This window comes from Metopolophium dirhodum, chromosome 2, assembly GCF_019925205.1.
Source record: "Metopolophium dirhodum isolate CAU chromosome 2, ASM1992520v1, whole genome shotgun sequence".
Taxonomy (NCBI): domain Eukaryota; kingdom Metazoa; phylum Arthropoda; class Insecta; order Hemiptera; family Aphididae; genus Metopolophium; species Metopolophium dirhodum.
The window spans coordinates 478,904-486,726 of record NC_083561.1 but is presented as its reverse complement, the minus strand read 5'-3'; positions in this window follow the sequence as shown (position 1 = coordinate 486,726).

Sequence of the window (7,823 nt, the reverse complement as noted above, 5' to 3'; positions counted from 1 at the left end):
ATACTAAAAAAATAGAATATTAGTTAACTTAAAATTTAAACTACATTTTTTATCATAATAAATTAATAATTTTTAAGATTAGTAAAATTATTTAAATTATATTTATTGATAATCTAGTGAAAGGTACAATATAATTTTTAGTTGTAAAATTCACAGTTTTTACGACAAGTGATATCGATGTATATGATACAATAATTGTTGATGAATGTACATTGAAAACAAACTAGCTTATACTATGAAGAGTACTGGAAAGTGACAAAAATAGCCAATAGGTAACGATGAAATGGACAATGGTTTTAGGAGTAAAATTGTATGATAGTACAGCAGTCCTCATCTAATCTTAACCACATTCGATGTACACAAATATGTAACTCATAAATGTATATATTATCCAATATTAAACCGTATATTAATATATTATTAACAACTATACAATATGTTTTATCGGATAGGTTCGGTCGGAATACCTATATTTTGATTTATGAACCATCTACGTATTTCATGAATTAACACAGTTTAATAATTATTATTTAACGCTTACATAATATTATGTAATAAAATCAATATGTAATATTATTCTACACAATAATATAGTAATATATAGTATATTCGTATACCTAATATATAATAGTATGATAAACAATATACTATATAGTAATCTACGCGTGTATTCGGGTTTTCTACCACGCGTGTGGGTAGACGAATTAATTTAATCGGACTTTCAATCGTCACAAAAATTGTGTTACGATAAATCTGTTCAAAAATACACGCATCTCGAAATTAAATACAAGGTTTTTAATAGACGCTCATTATTAAACAACTCAGTTGAACGCAGACACGCAGTTAATATATATATACAGTATACACATTACCTACATGTATATAAATATACATAATATTTGAGTTCCACCGAACGATATATATATACATTTACGAATCATTGTACCGTTGATTTGATTCAAAAAACTAATTACGTTCGAGTGTGTAAAACTAATGAATAAAGCACTTAAAGCAAAACCACTTAATTAAATTTCAGAAATGTTTTCCGTCTAGATACGTTAAGAACGTGGAGTTTTTATTATAATACACATTATAATATTATATATTTATATTATAACAACAACGCGAACGGCAGCAGTTAAATATTATGTCGGAGAGTCAAACTCGTATATATACCAAAAAGAACTTAATGTACACGACATAATAATATTTACCAGCTGAAAATATTTAAATGTCGGAGTTTGGTGCATAGTAACTGCAATTCATCATGATATTATAACGCAATAAAAAATAAAAAATAAAAATTATAATATGACGTGATATAATCAACACAGAAATTAACTCGTGGTATAAATATTATAATAGCTGTGTAATAATAATATATAACAATATTATAATATACTTGAATAGGTACCACTATTATGTATAGGATTACATATTTTATTAGGTAATTATTAATAATTATGTTCAATATTTCGTTTGAATTATTATAAAATATTAACAAGAATATTAAAAGTTAATACTAATATAAGATAGATCATAATAATATGACGTGTTTCATATTAACTAATGAATATATACTTATAAATCCCGTATATCTGTATAAAATATAGTATACAGGGTGATTCACCAAACATGTTCACCCCCATTTTTTCGATTAATAATGAATTAATTTTTAATCTAAATGTTGATAATACCTAATTCAATTTTCAAACGAGTAGTTTCCTAACTATTAACAGGTTAATACTAAGATTAATATTATAGTCTTTAAAAATGGATTTACAAAAACATAAAATATATGTTATATTGGTGCTAGAATTTATTTATTGCTTGGATCATTCTTACAAATTTTAAAATATTTTGATAGATTAAGATTCATTACTAATTAGTAAAACGATTACATCATCATAGCTCCTATATCTCACAAACAATACAAACCCATCATCATTGACATAGATCAGGTTATATTTAGTACATAAAGTTATATAGATCAAACACGACTAGGTAGTTAACATTTGGATTTTGATACCCCATAAAATATGTCCTATAAAAAATTATCCATTAAATAATTTAAAATAAAAATGGGGGTTCACATTTGAAAAATAAAATTTTGTATCGACACATGACACTCCTTATAAATAGTATACGACATCTAATATGAATTTGAAATGATAATCTATAAGTATATTTAAAAATGACAAAAAATAAGATTTTGAATATCTGCATTATTGAAGAAAAAGGAGATGAGCTCGGTGAATATATAACGCTGTACATCTAATGCATTTAAAAATGCTAAAAAAAAAGTTTTGCTAAACGTGGCATTGGCGTATGGCAGTTCGAACGGTTTCGATACAAAACGATTCGTAAGTAGGCAATCGAAAACACCGTACGTAGGACTCGAACAGAAAGTCGAGAAGTTGCAAGAAGACATTTGTGACTTGTGTAAGTTTGACAAAAACTTCCAAGAGATGACTGGAAAATAATTGAGCTCAAACAAGTTAAAATGCTATTTCAATCGGTATCGCGTGATCTTCAAAACTATATAAATGTATATACGCTGAAAAAAGTTTATTTGTGTAAATGGAATCGGACTGTCGAAGAATGTCGTTAGCAAAGACGTGGGACGACTTACAAAATTAGTTTGTTTTATAAATAATTTCAATACGGCAACATAATGAATTCTTGTTTGGATTTCAAAAATGTTTGTCACTACTAGTTATAATATTATTATACCTGCATTTCATGTACAAGTATGCGTCTCTTAACAAATATTTATTGTTCAGCGTACCAACACGTTTTATATTGTAATAAAATAGTAAGAAACACCAGTATTTTAGATTAACTTATCATATTATTATACATTACGTCAATATTGTGTTGGATAACCATTTTTGAAATTTTGTTTAAAAAATGTTAATTGTTATTGAAACACCGGGGATATATAGTTATACATTAATCGAAAAAAATCACTCAATTTTTTAATTAAATAACGTTTTATACTTATACTGCTTTGGACATAAGCAGAATATTATATAATATGTTTAAACAAATATCGAGGAGATGTATACAAAATGCGTTAGTCAAAATTATAAAGTACTAAGACTAGATTATCTAAACTTAACAAATTTCAACAATCAACACTCGCCAAAATTGTTCATTATTTCAAAATATTTTTTTGAGAGAATTAAACTACCTAAGTACCTACTCACTATTTTTATTTTTAAACAATATTTGATTAATGAATAATGTATATAATTTTACTGTGTACTGTGTTTACAGTGACCACGACAGATAAATTAAATGTATATTTATTAATATACATATCTAAAGAAAAATCTTAAAATTACATTTTCTGCAAAATAAGAAGTTTAGACTTTTAAGTAGTCGAATAGATAAGTGGGTAAGTGTTTTATAAATATTATTTAACTAATCTCTTACGATTAAATATGTTGACTTGTTTGTATGGCTACGCCTCCTGAAAATTTTAGTGGTAATGATATTATATTTTACTATCATAAGCTATAGTTTATTACATACAATATGTTGTGGCAAAATCAGCATCATCTATATTCTATAGTAATACTATAATATAGTATTATTAAATTACAAAATACTGTTCAAAAATCAAAAAACTAACCATTGTTGAAAAACCCTTAATAGGTTTATCAAGTTATTATACAACATGTTCCGAGATAATTAATACCGATAATATTATTATATAATAATATAATATAATTATTGAACTGAATTTCCTAAATTATTATTTTTCTGTTAGTAATAAGTTAGGTAGGTAGTCGTATTATCTAAATATTTGTAACATTGTTGCATTGTGCACATGTTGATATGTGCATAATAAATAATAATATATATTTACTTTTATTGTTCATAAAATATATTGTTTGCATTTTTTTTCTAAGCGTATACAAAATATTAAATGTTGACAATTTACCATATTTTATTTTTAAAGAATAAGTATTAAGCAAAATCTTACTCTACTAGATGTCCAATGGACTTTACTGGGTGTCCGCTTGGAAAGTCTTCTTAAAAAAACACCCCATATACTATATACGAACTACCTAATTAAAATATGTTTGTAGGTACGCAATATATGTTTCAACGGAGACTAAAAATAAAAAGTTCGTTGTAACTATTCGTTGTTTGATGATAACTAACAAGGGGCGAGTGCCGTAATTTTGTCATCGCGATGTTCATCCACGAATCGTTATAAGAGATAATAATATTGTGTCTATATAATTTATGTCTTGTACAAACATATAAGAGTGATTGCTTTGGAACTCAGCCATGTGATATCATGTGTGAAAGGTAAGTGATTAGTGATTTGCTTGTTATTTAAGAAACACGTTTTATTTTCTATCCTTTTTTTTATTTTTTATGCACATTTAGTTTATTTTATAATAATTATAAGCACGCATTGTTACAAACATAATATGAGTAAAAACTCACATTGATTAACGACAATGTTATTCAATTAATAATAACACTTATTATATTAAAATACAAAGATTAAATGTTAAAAGTGTAATCAGGACAGCTGCGTAAAAGGGGGGTGTTTGGGGCTTCATGACACCCCCTTCAGCCATGCCATATCTAATTATTACATGAATTAAATTTGAAGGAATATTAATTCAGCTATTGATGTATGAACATTTTTGTTTATTAAAATCAAAGTTGTAGTTAGTATGTATATTATATTGTGTTATTATTATATTGTATACCTAATATTTAAAATTTAAATTTAACATTTCACTTACAATAATCCTATTTAGGTCACTAGGTCAGGATAATAAATAGAGATTCGTACACCTAAAATATTATGGTATTGAATATTATGAAATATAAATTTAAATTTGACGACGAATGGTCGATTTGTGAAAATAAAAATAATACTCTGAGCAGTCCACTATTCATAATAATATATTTATTAATTCAAAATTTAAATAATCTAAATGTGGACTTAATCATATTATAAACAGAATGATTCATTATTAATGATTTTGAATAAGTCTTCAAACACGCATTACCTATATGTAATTATTGGTACTTATTAATATTTATAAGCAAACTTGCATTAAAATACTAAATATTATTTTACATTTATTATGTAATTGACGACAAAATCTAATTTAAATATTATATCTAAAAAAATAAATGTATTAATTAATAGTTTGTCGTAAAACAAATTAATTTCGCCAAGGTATCCACCGACCGTCCATGCGGTTAACAGAAGAAATATATATATAGTTTATTCCTATTACTCGTGTATACAAAATAGTATATGCTTATATTCATCATGACAGCCAACCAAGGCTGGGAAAGTTAAGGATTTTTTTAACTCAGCTAAGTTAAGTTAATATGCACCAACAACAACAATTTTAAAGTTAAAAGTTAATTTAACTATAGGTTAACTCAGTTAGTTTAAAAGTTAATACACACTTTTTGTTAACTTTTTATTAAGTTAAAAAAAAGTTAATTTGTTTATACAGCGCTAGCATACGTCTTAATTTTTTTCCAACCCAAAACTAAATTATAGACTATAGTGTTCATACTTTATACAATATTTACATATAAGGTAGATTCTACTGATATACATTCCTAACTTTAAAAAATTCATGGTAAATATTTTTTGACATGAAAACGAAATAGACTGAAATAGTGAAATATAATAAAATTAAAAACAAAATAAAATAAACTAATTTAACTTACTTCTTAAAATAAAAAATTAGTTCTATAATTTCACATTAATTAAAAAAGAAATTAAGTAAGTTAACAGTTAAGTTAATGAAAATTCAAAAGTAACTAATTAAGATAAAAAGTTAAAATAAAACTAACTTTTTAACTCGTTATAGCCCAGCCTTGCAACCAAATTAGATTTACTAAGTGCACAGTTTTACGTGTCTTTTATCTTTTTTATTATTCATTTCAGCGTTGTGGTCGATTGGGTCCATTTTCTCAGTAACTCTCGAATATGGTAACACGGCGTGTTGTATAGGCATTTTAGGTACACCACGTTTAATAATACCTAATATTCAAAAAGGTAAAATAAATATATTATTATTATTATTTTCGTATTGTGACTATTGTCTATTACGATTGAATAATACTTCCTATCGTTTAAAATTTAAAATGAGTCAAAGTCATACGGACTTTACCATGGTCATCGAAATCATAAATCATTCCGTGGCGTTTGCCATCCACCGTTCACAGCAAACACGCTTCTTTTTGAGGTAACGACTCTTAAATTATAATATTTGTAACTTTTAGACTATAATGTTTAAGACGTGTCGTGCAAAATTAATGTGTCAAGCGCTTTAAACGTGTGCATTAATCATCTATATAGTATGCATTGTAATTATCGCTTATGACGTCGCGTAGTAGATACTTAGAAAAATACATTTCCAGACAGTTTTCAACCTTTGGTTTTTTTGATGTAGAAAATATTTTTAAAATGTTAAAACTTTTCCATCGCCGTTTTAATATCTATATACTTTGGGTAATATCGTTTCATTAAACTAATTATTCCTAAGTTATTACTGTCTGTAGTATAAGTTAGTACTAAGTAGTTATAATATGGCTTCAAAATTCAAATCTTATTTTTATTCATCGATAATAATTTACTGAAAACTACCAATAGCTCATAACTTTGATTTAATCCGTATTTTTATATTTATTATAAAAGTAATTGGTATAAGTATTGAATTCAAAGTAAAATTATTATGCACGAAGAAGAACGTCAATTAGACTATATTATTATATAAGGGATATCTAAATTAATAATATTAAGTTTGAAATCTTAAATATTTTACAGTCATTATTATATTATACATTTCTTTTTAAGCGTTTGATATAAAAAAATAAGCACACTTTTTCAAAGAAGACCTTTTTCTAATGTTATTTGAATTTTATGAACCTGAATTATTAAAGCATTTTTAGATGCATAAAAAAAAAACATAAAACTTTTATTCAAATGAATTAAGTTTTATTTATTTTTAAACTTTTCAATTTTATGAGAATCTAGACGCCAAGAACTTGGCTCCCCGACTTTTACATAAATAATAATATACTTAACTATAATCAGTCTCGAACTATTTTAAATATTTTATTTATTTCTGAGAATATATTTTTCAAACGTTTATGTCTCATAGATAGTCAATATAATTCTATAATATTGGTATTGATATTATTATAATAATATAATTATTCATCTGCGCTATAAAAACCACGACACGGTATTTATAACATTTGTTGTAGTGGTTGTCTGCGCAACATAATAATATATTATATAGCTATAGTCATTTTTAATCATTATAAATAATTATAGGGATATTAAATGTTTAATAATTGTACGTGAAGGACGTTTGATTAGTATTATATCAAATGACAATATGTGTTAATGTTCCGTGTAATAAATACAATACTCGTTAGCACAAATGAATCAATACCTAAAACAAATTCTGAATTCAGTCAACAAAACTCTAAATATAAGTTCATTCAATTCTGCATCAAATACAATTTAAGAGGACGTCGTACCCCAAAATGTTGTATCCGTCTTATTTACGCATAATATACCAAAATGTACGTTCAGCAGATCCAATATTGTATTGTTAGCTTAGATATTAGAGTGAATTGACATATTATCAAACTTAAAAGTTGGTTTTTTTACGATATTTTATTTTTTAAATGAATTATGAGCATTTTAAAATATTAATATTTACATACAAATATAAAATATTTAAGCTAACAAGAAACAACACACAATTGGAACTGCTGGACGTACATTTTGATATATTATACGTTAGTAAGAC